Source organism: Bufo gargarizans, chromosome 6, assembly GCF_014858855.1.
Source record: "Bufo gargarizans isolate SCDJY-AF-19 chromosome 6, ASM1485885v1, whole genome shotgun sequence".
Lineage (NCBI taxonomy): Eukaryota > Metazoa > Chordata > Amphibia > Anura > Bufonidae > Bufo > Bufo gargarizans.
In genome coordinates, this window is record NC_058085.1 from 185318354 (window position 1) to 185332454 (window position 14101).

Genomic DNA, 14101 nt, shown 5'->3' on the forward strand with positions numbered 1-14101 from the left:
TTGCAGGTGCAATGTGCTTGAAAGGAGGAGACTGAGTGATTTGCCTGGTCACATGACCCACCATCAGTAGCCATTTTGTGGACAACACAAAGGACTTGCTCAACAAAGGAGAATGCCTTATGAAATCTGGAAAATGGTGCAGAATTTCAACGAAGACAATATTAGTAAGGACCAAATAATCCTCCTTAAAACACATTGATTAACAGTAGCCAGAAAGTGGACAACCCCTTTAACAAACAAACATCAGTTGCTATGTAAATGCCAGCACTCAACTGCCATAGGTGGCGATGATGTGATTCACCCACATCACTGCTTTCTGGGCTTCCCCAACTTTCAGATGCACTGAATGGTTTATACTGTATACTGTGAAGTGCATGCACAAATGAAAATCTATCCAGAGGGTATAGTTTTCAATTTAAAGGAACAGGCAAGGTTGATACATGGTGCTATGTCTTATTCAGGGCCTGGAAGGTTCACGCATTACTTTAGTGCTCTTAGAAAACATATTTTAAGGATTTCCACCTAAGCCCTGTACATAGCACAGTGTATATTCATACTTGAGTGTTCCCATAAAAAACAATATCTTCATAGGAATCTAGCTTTTTATTTTGGACCTTTATACAACAACAATTGCTTGAAGGTGGCATAAGCCTTTCAGACTAACAAATCTGAGTCAGTTTTATTTAAGGAGTGTTTTGTATTTGACATGAATTGAAGAAGAATGGGCTGTCTAAATAAATTACTTGTCATGCATGACTAAAGCACAGTTAAACAAAATGATTAAAATTCACTAGAATAGTAAAATACAAAATACATCTGATTTTCCTGACCACTCCTCAGGATAGATCAATATTAGATCGGCAAGGAACCTGACTGCTGGCACACTTGCCAATCAGCTGCATGAAGAGAATGCAGCACTCATATTAGCACTGTCTTCTTTTCACTGTTTACCTGCTTGCCGTCAATATTGTAGTGTGAGCAGTGTAATTAGAGCTTCTCTGGGACAGCTCCATACTAATCATGTATTGGCTTATATTGGTCCAGATGCAGTCCGTGGCACAAATGGATTGCACACCAACAGAAAATACACCTGTCTGTAACTGGCCTACAGTCAACAGAATGTTGTACAGCTGTAAGATGGCAAGTGTGCATAGTATGTTGTAAGTTTGTCAAATTTATAATATAGCGAGTAGTGTTCGGCAAGTGATTCTCGTGTCTCCTCCCCGCACATTTGTTGGCTGCTAGGCAGCCAATAAACATGCAGGCAAGTACTGGCACTAACTGTAATGGCGTAGCCATGTTGGTTACTGGCATTACAGTAAATGGCTGTCCATAACGCGTCATCGGGTGCAACATGTGGTTCGGGTCAGTATTCGTCAGGGTGAGCTGCATCAGAAGGGACAGATAGTGTAGGGATAGGAATTTCTTTTTTTTTTTTTTTTTTTTTTAGGCAGTGTTTAGTGTTGAAAGGTGTTAGAAACCCAAAAGTACTTTTAGGGACTATTGTTTTATCTGGCTGTAATATATATTATTTGCGCTAACCTCTGCTACATCTGTTGTGTTACATTTGCGCATCCTAAATATCTGTGACATTCAGCACAATTTTTTGGACGCTGCTGACAGCAACATTACCTGCACTACATCTCCTGTAAAACTTTTGCACATCCTAAATATCTGTGACATATAGTATAATTTTTCTTAGCCGCTGGTGACAGTGACAGTACCTGCACTACATCTCCTGTATAACGTTTGCGCATCCTAAATATCTGTGACATTCAGTGTAATTTATTTGCGCATACACTTACAAAACCTGCACTACTGTACATGTGACATACGTGCAAGAATATATATACTATTACATATGCTCAAGGCTAGCAGTAAGGGACGGGGAAGTGGCCATGCTGCTGATGGTGCATGCAGAGGCAGTGGCCCTTGGCGTGGTGAAACTGTGGCTGCTGCCAGAGCACACGAAAAACACTCACCCAAGATACCTAGCTTGATGTCCCAGTTTGCAGGGCAGCGCAGAACACCACTCTCGAAGTCAGACCAGTGCGACCAGGTGAAGAAGGCAAGCAGTAAGGGACAGGGAGGTGGCCATGGCCCTCGGCGCATTGAAACTGTGCCTGCTGCCAGAGCACAAGAAAAACAATCATAGACAATACATAGATTCATGTCCCATTTTGTAGGGTGGTGCAAGACAACACTCTCGAAGCCACACCAGTGCGACCAGATGGTCGGTTGGATTGCAGCAGATAATGTTTCCAGTCGGTTAAGCACCACCCTGTCTGCAACAAAGTCCAGTATCAGTAGCCAAGAGTCTGGTAAGCAGAATTCTCACCCTCATCCTCCTTCCTCCCACCATGGAGAGTCATGGCAAACAAGTGATCCCACACTCGGATCTTCCGAGGAGCTCTTTCCATCGCCATTCCTTGATTTGGGCCTCCCGCCAAGCCCGCTTGAACAGGGACATGAGGAGATCTTGTGCACTGATTCCCAAACACTTGAGCATCCACAGTCAGAAGAAGATGACGGTGGGGACCGGCAATTAATGTTTCACGAGGTGGATAATGATGATGAGACACAGTTGCCAATAAGTCAACGGCAATGAGGATGAGATACAGTTGTCAATAGGTGAGGTTCTTGTTAGGTCAACAAGTCAAGAGGATGACCAGAGTGAGAAAGTGGAAGAGAAAGTGGGGGACGATGAAATCACTGACCCAACCTGGAAAGAGCCGAGCGAGGACATCAGTACAGAGGGGGAGGAATCCGAAGCACCGCAACAAGCTGAGAGAGGCAGTGGGGTGGCAAAAAGGAGAAGGCGAGCCACGTCAAACAGACCCGCAACTTTTACCCAGAGCACCCCCTTGCGGCAATCTCCCTTGCCAAGGGGTAGGTGTTCTGCAGTCTGGCACTTTTTTTATGAAAATGCGGACAATAAAATTATTGTCATTTGCAACCTGTGCCATACCAAAATGAGCAGGTGCGTGAACACTAGCAAACTTACCACCACCAGCATGATCCACCACATGGCATCAAAGCACCCTAACAGGTGGGCCGATCGCCTGGGTCCACAATCAGTGTCTGATCGCAGTGTCACATCACTGCATCCTCTTCCCCTGTGTCATGTGCTGGCCAATTCCATGTCCAAGACGCAGGCCCATATGCCTCCTGCCCTGCACCTGGAACTTCACAAGCACCATCAGCTAGGACATCCACTTCTGCGTCCCAGCACAGAGTACAGATGTCCATAACCTAGGCCTTTGAATGAAAGCGCAAATACCCAACCACCCACTCATAGGCCATAGCACTAAATGTGCCGTTTTCCAAATTGCTGGCCCTGGAAATGTTGCCAATTAGGCTTTTGGACACTAAGGCCTTCCCTCGTTACTCAGTTCCCAGCCGCTACAAATTTTCCTGGTGTGTCGTCCCCGCCTTACACCAGCATTTGTCCCGTAACAACACCCGAGCCCTGACCAATGCATATTTTGTGAAGGTCCACTTAACAACTGACACATGGACAAGTGCTTTTGGCCAGGGATGCTACATTTCCCTGACGACACATCGGGTGAACGTTGTGGAGGCCGGGAGTGAGTCACACCCCTCCTCCTCCTCTTCTATCTCAGCATTCTCATCTTGCAGCACCAGTCAGACATCAGTCAGTAGCTGGAAGCAGTTTAGCACTGCAGTGGGGAAGCCGCAACAGGCTGTGCTGAAACTAATTTGCTTAGGTGACAAACAGCACACCGCTGCAGAGCTCTGGCAGGGTATAAGGGACAAAACTGAGCTGTGGCTCTCGCCACTCAACCTAGAACCAGGCATGGTTGTGTCTGATAGTGACCGTAACTTGGGGGTGGCTTTGGAACTCTGCAAGCTCACACACATACACATACTAGTGGTTCAGCGGTTTATCAAAACCTACCCCAATTTGCCTGAGCTACTGGTGAAGGTGTGCCGCGTGTTTGCCCATTTCCGAAAGTAATTTACAGTTGCCTCCGGTCTGGCAACGCTGCAGCAGCACTTGCAATTGCCAGCTCACTGACTGTTGTGCGACTTGAGCATGAGCAGGAACTCCACGTTCCACATGTTGGCCAGGCTTTGCTAGTAGCAGAGGGAAGTAGTGGAATACCAGCTGCAATATAGTCGTCAGCTTCCGCTTTTCAAAAGTGATGATTGGGCATGGATGTCTGATCTCTATGAGGTTTTACACAACTTTGAGGAATCAACACAGATGGTGAGCAGCGATAATGCTATTATCAATGTCACCATCCCACTTCTGTGTCTACTGAAACGCTTGCTGCTCACAATGAAGGCGGACGCTTTGCATGTGGAAGACTTGGAAATGTGGGAAGACAGTACACAGGGTGATAGCCAAACCACCCTCAGTTCATCTTCTCAGTGCAAATTGGATGATGAGGAGGAGGAGCTGGAGAATGTTGCCTCTGCTACAGAGGGTAGTACCCATAGCAGGTTTATTCCACCTGTTCAGCGTGGATGGGCCTAAGAGGAGGAATAGGATGAGAAGATTGACAGTCATCCTCCTGAGGAGGACAGCAAAGTCTTGTCTTGACTTTATGTTATGCTGCCTTTCCCATGACCCTTGTGTTGTACGCATTTTAGTTGTTCACCCTTCTCGACCCCCACTACAAAGAGAACTTCTCATCTTTCATTCCTGTGGTGGAGAGGACTATAAAAATGGTACAATACCAGAAGGTCCATTTTTTCCAAAAATTTCCAGCTAACAACGCTGGCTGCAGAGTACGTAGTTCCTTGGGAACACACAGCAGTTCTAACAGAGGCAGGGAAACACTCTCCAAGGCCTGGGACAGTTTCATGACACCCTGCCAGCACCTTCACCCTGATGCGTGGCCTAGTGTCACAAGGATGGAAAAGTTTGGGAAGATGGTGAAGGAGTACGTAGAAGATCGTGTCAGCATCCTCAGTTATTTCTCTGTGCCTTATAACTATTGGGTGTCCAAGCTGTACACGTGGCACAAACTGGTGCTCTACACCTTGAAAGTGCTGGCCTGCCCTGCCGCCAGCGTTTTTTCTGAGCGGGTATTTAGTGCTGCTAGGGGCATAATAACTGATAAGTGCATCCGCCTGTCAACTAATAATGCTAAAAGGTTGACTCTTATCGAAATGAACAAGGCCTGGATTGCCCCTGACTTCTCTACTCCACCAGAGGAAAGCGGCTGAATATATAGGCACTTTAAATGTGGCTCTTATTGAATACACTGTATTCCCATGCATCCCTTCCCCTTCACTCCTAATGTTTTAGAGGGTCAGCTCAGCAGCAAACCCTCACCCCTAAAAAATGAATCCTATGTAGAAACATGTGGTAGGTCACACACATTAACAGCAGTCTGCAAATACCAAAAGTATAGCAACAAGTCCACAAACAAATGGAGCCCATAGGTCACTGTACAATATAGCAAAAGTGAGTCAGATAGATACAAACACTAATAACAAAAATAATAACTATAATGAATGTGAAAGGGGAGACAGAAAAAGTTCCCAGCAGTCCTAGAATTTCACATCAGACTCACTCCATCAGGTAATACCTTAAGCACAGTGATCCATGGAAGTCCATATAAATGTATATGCAGCAGTGTGCCACCATTAAAGACAAGTGGGCAAACATTGAATAATGCATAAACTATAACAAGTAGGACAAGTGTAGCATTGTAAGATGGTAGAAATCGCATAGTGGTGTGGCCTTCATTGACTCCCCAATACCCCTTGCAAAAATAGTAAATTTATTAAATCCAATACAATAAGATAATTATAAATATCATAAAGTACAGTAATTGCATAAATTAGGTTGAAAAATGGAGCCTATGTAGCAACACGTGGTAGATCACACACACTAGCAGCGGTCCGCAAACACCAAAAGTATAGCAACAAGTCAACAAACAAATGGAGCCCATAGGTCACTGTACAATATAGAAAAAGTTAGTCAGATAGATACAAACGCTAATAACAAAAATAATAACTATAATGATTTTGAAAGTGGAGCCAGAAAAAGTTCCCAGCAGTCCAAGAATTTCCCATAAGACTCACTCCATCAAGTAATACCTTAAGCACAGTGATCCATGGAAGTCCATATAAATGTACTGTATATGCAGCAGTGTGCCACCATTAAAGATTCAAATATTGCCCCTGCTGCTCATCACTGGTGTTTATATACAGTCCTGATTAAAAGTTTAAGACCACTTGAAAGGTTCCAAGTAGAGCTTCAACATGCAACAAGAAGAAATGGGAGTGAGACAAAACATTTTTCTGAGCATTCAATTTAATGAAAACAACGAATAAACTGAAGCAGGCTGTTTTTCAGCTGATCAAAAGTTTAGGACCACACCTCCAAAAAAAAAAACTAAACCCCCCCCAAACAGAAATCCAACTTCCAAACATGAACTCAGTAATGAGTAGCTCCGCCGTTAATGTTTATCACTTCAAAAATTTGTTTTGGCATGTTTGATGCAAGCGTTTCCATGAGGTGAGTGGGAACATTTCTCCAGGGGTGAAGACGGCCGCACGAAGGCCATCTACTGTCTGGTCCATTTCTGTAAACTTCCATTGCCATCCATCCCCAAAGGTTCTCAATTGGATTTAGATCAGGGGAACACGCAGGATGGGCCAAAAGAGTGATGTTATTCTCCAGGAAGAAGTCCCTTGTCCTGCGGGCATTGTGTACTGTAGCGTTGTCCTGTTGAAAAACCCAGTCGTTCCCACACAGACGAGGGCCCTCAGTCATGAGGAATGCTCTCTGCGACATCTGGACATAGCCAGCGGCCGTTTGACGCCCCTGCACTTCCTGAAGCTCCATTGCTCCACTGAAGGAAAAAGCACCCCAGACCATTATGGTGCCCCCTCCACTGTGGTGTGTAAAAAACATATCAGGTGGGATCTGCTTGTTATGCCAGTAACGTTGGAAACCATCAGGACCATCAAGGTTATATTTTTTTCTCATCAGAGAATAAAACTTTCTTCCACCTTTGAATGTCCCATGTTTGGTGCTCTCTTGCAAAGTCCAAATGAGCAGTTCTGTGGTGTTCAAGGAGACGAGGTCTTTGAAGAAGTTTTTTTGTTTTTGAAGCCCTTCAGTCTCAGATGCCGTCTGAGGGTTATGGGGCTGCAGTCAGCACCAGTAAGGGCCTTAATTTGGGTTGAGGATTGTCCAGTGTCTTTTTTTTTTTTTTTTCATTTTCAAAAAGCTTTATTGCAAATAATTGTCAATTACAGAGTACTTTTGAAAGGGAGGTGCGAGCTCCCGTTATGCATAAATTGTCTTACATAAATTGATTAGTGGTCATTAATGAACAACAATCAACACAACAACTAGAAAAAGGATGTATGTAAGCAGAGCAATATCATTAGTAGTACATATCCGCAGGTTAAGGGGGGGTCATAATTTAAGAGCTTGCTGTAAAGCTGAGTGGTGGGGGAGGATTTATCCTTGGAAAAACTCTATAGGATCTCCAATTTTTCCATAGAATTGTAAATTTATGGTGTGACCTATTCTCCCAAGCTGCTATTTCCTCGAATCTATATAAGGATTTAACCTTGTTGAGCCAGTGGTCGAAAGATGGGACATTTGAAGATAACCAATGTGTAGGGATTAGGAGTCGAGCAGCTATAATCAATATCTTGAACAGGGGGGGATGATTGTCTTGTGGTTGAGACACAATCCTAGTAGAGCTAAGACCGGTGACGGGTTAACATGAGTTTTGCAAATTTCGTTGCATTTTTTAAAAATAATATTCCACCAATCAAAGATCAGGGGACAGGTCCACCAAATATGGAGCATTGTTCCTCGCTCTTCTCCACACCTCCAACATGCGTCAGAACCACTACTGCTAAAATGGTGAGTGACATCAGGTGTTTTGTACCATCTAGTCAGTACCTTATATCCATTTTCTTGGATCCTGGTACATCTAGAGGATGAGTGTGGTATTCTAAACATAAGGTGCTGTTCCTCATCCGTGAAATGGGTGTTAAGATCTCTTTCCCATAGGGTTATAAAGCTAGGTTTAGGTGGCATAATCGCTCTATTTAGATATCTATAGAGTAGGGATATAACTTTCCTCGGAGGAGAAGGGCTATGTATTAGACTCTGAAACCACGTGAGGGGTCTAATTAGGGAGCTCAATGGGATGTGTCTATTAATGTACGTCACCAGGAACTGTAGCATATGTGGATGGGATTCAATCTCGGGTAGGGAAGAGATCAGGGTTGCTCGGTTCAGTGGTCCCTCTTCATTCCTCAACAGAATAGTGATTATAGGAAGGTCAGAGGATCACAGTTTCTTGGGAACGCTTTGTCTAAGCTCTAAAGGAGCTAAGCCCATCACATCTCTGATTTGAACCAGAGGGGATGGCGATGGGAAACCCCATTTCGGGTCTTGGAGCCATTTCCACGCCTCAAGAGTAGATATAACCAGTAGGTTGTGTTTAGTTGTTGGTGACAAATTATGGTGAGGGTCTACCAGTAAGAACCTTAGTGACGGTAGGTAAGCAGGGGTCTCCATACCAACCCAGGACTTCTGCTCAGGGTTCCTAAACCAATCTAGGGTCCTAGAGAGGAGTATAGCTTTGTTGTATAGTTGAGGATTGGGAAGACCTATGCCTCCTTGATCTCTGGATCTCTGGAGGGTGTTGATATTGATCCTAGCTTTTTTACCGTTCCATATGAAGGAGCGTATTGATTGTCCTAGAGATTGAAAGGAGTTAGGGATAGGTATGGGGAGAGCTTGGAGGAGGTACGTTAATCTAGGTAGTACGAGGGACATGACCATGTTTTTGCGTCCAAACCAAGAAAGTAGAGGAGGGTTCAGCGCTTCTAATTGACATAGAGTTTAGCAGAGGGATATAATTTAGGTTATATAAGTAAGTAATATTAGGGTGTATCTTGACTCCTAGATATGTTATGAAGGGTGAGTCCCAATTAAAAGGGGAGGAGAAAGCTAATTCAGTTTTGATTTTCTGGCTGAGCCCTATACTCAAAATGTGGGATTTTTTCATATTTATTTTGAAGTTGGAGAGGTAGCTAAATGTATCCAAAATGGCATATATACTATGCAAGGATTTATCAGGGTTGGATGACATTATCAGGAGGTCATCGGCGAAGGCCGCAATTTTATATTCTTGATCTCCCAATTTTGGGCCTCTTATAGTTTCATCACTACGTATGAGAGTAAGAAGGGGTTCTAAAATTAGAACAAAGATCAAGGGGGACGGGGGGCACCCCTGTCTAGTACCATTTTTTATGGGAAAGGGATGTGATATAGTATTGTTGATCAGCACAGACGCCGAGGCATTAGTATACATGGCCTGAACAGAGTTTATAAAGGCATTAGGAATTCCGAAATGTTCCATGGTGCGGTACATATAATTCCAGTGTACTCGGTCAAATGCTTTTTCGGCATCTGTGCTGACCAACACAAGTGGATGGTGAAATTTTGAGGCATGAAATATCAAGTTTAAGACTCTGGCTGTATTGTCTTTTCCCTCTCTACCCTTGATAAAGCCTGTTTGGTCTCTATGTACCAGTTGAGGGAGGATGGGGGCAAGGCGATTAGCTAGCAGTTTAGCTAACAGTTTTAAGTCCAAATTCAACAAGGAGATAGGGCGATAATTGCCGCAGTCTGTGGGGTCTTTCCCCTCTTTAGGAATAATGGTGATATTGGCTTTTGTCATTTCGTGGGAGAGGGGGGTCACCCTGTAGGGTTCGGTTGCATACATTAAGTAAGTGTAGTGATAAGACGGATTTAAAAGAGCGGTAGTATATAGCCGGGAACCCGTCAGGGCCAGGGGCCAACTGTAGTTCCTCATTAGTAAATGGGGAATTTAAGATATTGATATGGGCGTCGTTCACTCGGGGCGTGACTATAGAACGGAGGAAGAGATTAATTGAGTCCTGATGTGTGGTTTTGGCAATAGAATCATCCTTCGTCGGAATTATAAAGGGATCGGTAGAACTCAGAGAACCTACGGGCTATGGCCTCAGTATTGGAGAGTACATCTCCTTCCTTATTGCGAATTTTGCAAATAAAATTTTGGGCCTTTCTTTTCTTAATTCTGGACATCATGAATTTGGAGACTTTGTCCCCGTGGGCAAAATATTTGTATTGTGCATGGAGGAAAAATTTGGCCGATTGGGCGTTAAGGAGGTTTTTTTAGTTTGGTCCTGAGGAGCGCAAGTTCTGCCATGTGGGAGTCTAATAGGGACCTTTTGTGGATGGTCTCAATGTCCCTGATGCTCTTTAGGAGGGAGTCAATGCGGGCCAGTTTTAGTTTTTTAGGAGCTGAGCCTAGACTTATAAGTTGACCTCGGATGTAAGCCTTATGGGAGTCCCACAGGGTATAGGGGTGAATACCGGGGGTATCATTAGTTGAGAAGAAGTCTCTCAGCCAATTGAGGACTTTTTCTTTATTTTCTGGGGATTGGATCAACATCTCATTGAGTCTCCACCTGTAGGAGATGATGGGCCTGTCAGGTGTGAGGATATTAATCCATATAGGGGCATGGTCGGAAATACTAATAGAACCAATCTGGGCCTTGGGACACAGTTGGATATGTTCTGCTGATACCATAAGGTAGTCTAGATGTTGATATGAACTGTGTGGGTTTGAGTAAAATGTGAAGTCCCTAGTTGTGGGATTTAGGGATCTCCAAACGTCAACCAGGCAACGTTCATGGAGAGAATTCCTCAGTTTGCTTAAGGCTTTGTTTGAAAGAGCAGATTTTTTTGAAGATGAGTCTTCTGAGGGAATCAGAGTGAGATTGAGGTCACCTCTCAAAATGGTCACACCTTCTCTGAAATGATCAATTTTTTGGAGAATATTTTGTATCCATGTTACCTGGTTGACATTTGGAGCGTACACATTAATAAATGTGTATGTCTGGTTGGCTATACGACCTTTTAAAAAGATAAATCTACCCTCAGGGTCTAATATTTGATCCAGATAGGTGAATGGGATATTTCTACTAAAGCCTACGCTAACACCTCTGGAGGCAGACGAGTTCGTGCCACAATGGTACCAAGTGGGGAAGCAAGAATGAGACAGATTTGGGAAGTGGTTTACCCTGAAGTGCGTCTCCTGGAGGAGGACCACGGAGCAGCCCATTCTCCTTAATTCTGAGAGAAATTGGCAGCGCTTGGAAGGAGCGTTAAAGCCTTTAACATTGCAAGAGGCAATTTGTATGTCTGCCATATTACCTTATAATCCAAATAGGGCCACTCCGCCGTCTCCCACCACCAGAGGCTCAAAACCTGGGCCTGCAAGAAGTTGCGGACAAATACATAGCAGTATACTTTTCTGCGGAATATTCAAAGGGACCGCAGGTCATTATACATCCTGGAACAAGAGAGTCAACAACATAACAATAAGGTATTATACCTAATGAAAACAATAAAGTGTCAGGCATGGTACAGCCTAAGAAGCAATAGGGGGTGAGAAACAAGAGAACATGTTCGAAATCACCATTTTGTTAAAGATCTGGCTGATCCGATCGGACTTGGGCGGATATGTTCAATTGTCCATAGGTAGTCTTCTGGACGAGGATCTTCTCAGGTTCTTGGGGCTTCTGTGGCGCTTTGGGGTACATTGGCGCTCCCAAATGCCTGGCTGTGGGATGTCTGGGAGGTTGGAAAAGTCCTGGACGGGGTCCCAGTTTTCTATCTCCAGAGGTTCAATCTGTAGGTGTTAAAAATCGCGTCCAGATCTGCGTGGTTAGAGACTGAGAGTCTGCGGCCTTCATAAGCAAATGTAAGGCCGAAAGGAAAGGTCCATCTGTATGGAATCTTACGATCTCTCAACCATCTTGTCAGAGGGCCCAGAGCTCTTCTTTTATCCAGGGTTGATTGGGCCAGGTCCTGGAAAATTAGCAATTCGTGGCCGTCCCAGATCACTTTACCAGATTGGCGGGCTTTAATGATGACTGCCTCTTTGACTGGGAAACTAAGGAATTTACATATGATGTCTCTTGGTGGAGCCGTGACAGGGGGTTTAGGCCTTAGGGCACCTTTCAAGGATAACTTCATGGGCTGTATCCGGTCCAAGAAGTGACATGCAGATTTGCACCACAGTACTCGGCACGTCTACTGCTTCCACCGTTTCAGGGACCCCTCGGAACCGTAAGTTGTTCCGCCTACCTCTATTTTCCTGGTCTTCCAGGGAGCTGCAGAGGTTTTTCATCTTTTGCTGGATGCACAGGAACCGCTGTGATACTTCGGTCTGATGCCTGATGATGGCCTCTTCTGTGCTTTCTAGCGATTCCACACGGCAGCCCACCTGTGTTATTTCCTGTTTGATGGCCGCAAGGTTGGAGCTCAGAGGTTCCAAGGCTGACGCCAAGGAGGAGGACAGGAGCTCCTTTAAGAAGGAGCGCGAGATAGGGAGGTCGTCTGTGTCGTCTTCTCCCCCTGCAGCCTAATCTAATAAGTCGGATTGTTTAGAGCGCGGGGCGCAGGTAGGAGTCGGCGCCATCTTGGGTTCTTTAGACACATGCAGGGTCGCTGCCTTTTTTTATAAATTTGTCCATCTCCCTGGAGGTAGGATTCCTCCTGTCTGATGCGGCTTGTTCTCCGGTCCTTGGGCCTTCGATTTTCACCATGATCGGTGCGCCAGCTTATGAGAAAAGGGCTTTTTTTGGTGATCTCTGTAACGGAGCTGCAGCCTCAGGCGTCAATACTGTTTCGGCGCTAGCTCCGCCCCCGGATCGTCCAGTGTCTTGACGGACAGCAAATTGGATCCTCTGGCTCAGTGGTGATGAATTTTTTTGGGGTCTTCCACTTGAATTTTTTGTTCCATAACCCTCAGGATCTTTTAAGAAATTCCAAATGACTGTCTTACTGCGTCCTACCTCAGCAGCGATGGCGCACTGTGAGAGACCCTGCTTATGCAGTTCAACAACCCGACCACGTTCAAAAAGGGAGAGTTTTTTTGCCTTTGCCATCACAACGTGTGACTACCTGACAGAAAATGACAATGAATCCACATCTATGCACAGATTTGGCCTTTTAAAAGCATGTGGTCCTAAAATTGGGATCAGCTGAAAAATAGCCTGTTTCAGTTTAATCGTTATTTTCAATTAATTGAATGCTCAAAAAATGTTTTGTCTCACTCTCATTTCTTCTTGTTGCATGTTGAAGCTCTACTTGGAACCTTGTTAAGATCCAACAATGTAAAATATGATTTTTTGCAATTTTTCAAGTGCTCAATTTTTCAAGTGCTCTTAAACTTTTTATCAGGACTGTATATATAATTTAAATATGCCATGATATTTTTTTAAATGCTAGCTGCGCTCATGTAAGTTAGGATTGTGAAATATTTTGATCTTCCACAATGTTTCTGTTGTAATGAACAAAAAAAAGTCATCAGTTTGCAAAGGTATCCATTTATCTCCAGGCATATAAAATTTGGTTATCTTTAAGTATTGATTTTCTATCTGTAGGGTAGAACATTTGTCCTTTTGATTTGTCTTAAATCCTGATATTCATAAGGTGAATCAAATATAAAGGTAGTGTTAACCATATGAGTTCTCTATAATTATATTTAAAACTGCAGAGTTGTGAATGGAAGAATGTCTGCATGGGAACATAAGAGGCATAGATCATTTGGACTCAATAAGGTTGGTAGTTTTGTGTGAAAGCAGCTAAATAATAACCTTACTGATTAGGACACAAACAAGTCAAGGTGAAGCAAGTTTAATTAAGCTAAGTAAACCAAATTACTGAAGGAGGGAATAGCTCATTTGGAAAATAAACTGTTGTTTACATACTGAAATAGAACTGGAAACTTAACATAATTGCACTTATAGAGTCATTTTAGAAATGTACAGTATAAGTAAATGCATTTTGTGTTGTTAATGAGTTTGTTCCTTTTAATGCAGAATTAAACATTTTTATTATTTACTTTTTTTATCAGGTGGTTGATTTTCTAGGAATAATCCTTCCTGTCTTGGTTCTTTAACCTACTCCTTTTGCCTTTTTTACTCACACCAATGTGGTCAGGGCCACTGTATTGACTGATAAGTGCAATGCTCTCTATCTGTGTGGATTGTTTTTTCTCTCTAAGTCTTTCGAAAGAACAATAGTACT

At 43.7% G+C, this 14101-nt stretch overlaps 1 protein-coding gene across 1 annotated transcript in view; it reads left to right on the plus strand.

The window, feature by feature from the left end:
* NRG3 (neuregulin 3) overlaps positions 1 to 14101 on the plus strand; it is a 1217439-nt gene that overhangs the window by 557323 nt on the left and 646015 nt on the right. The gene's annotated exons all lie outside the window — the stretch shown is intronic.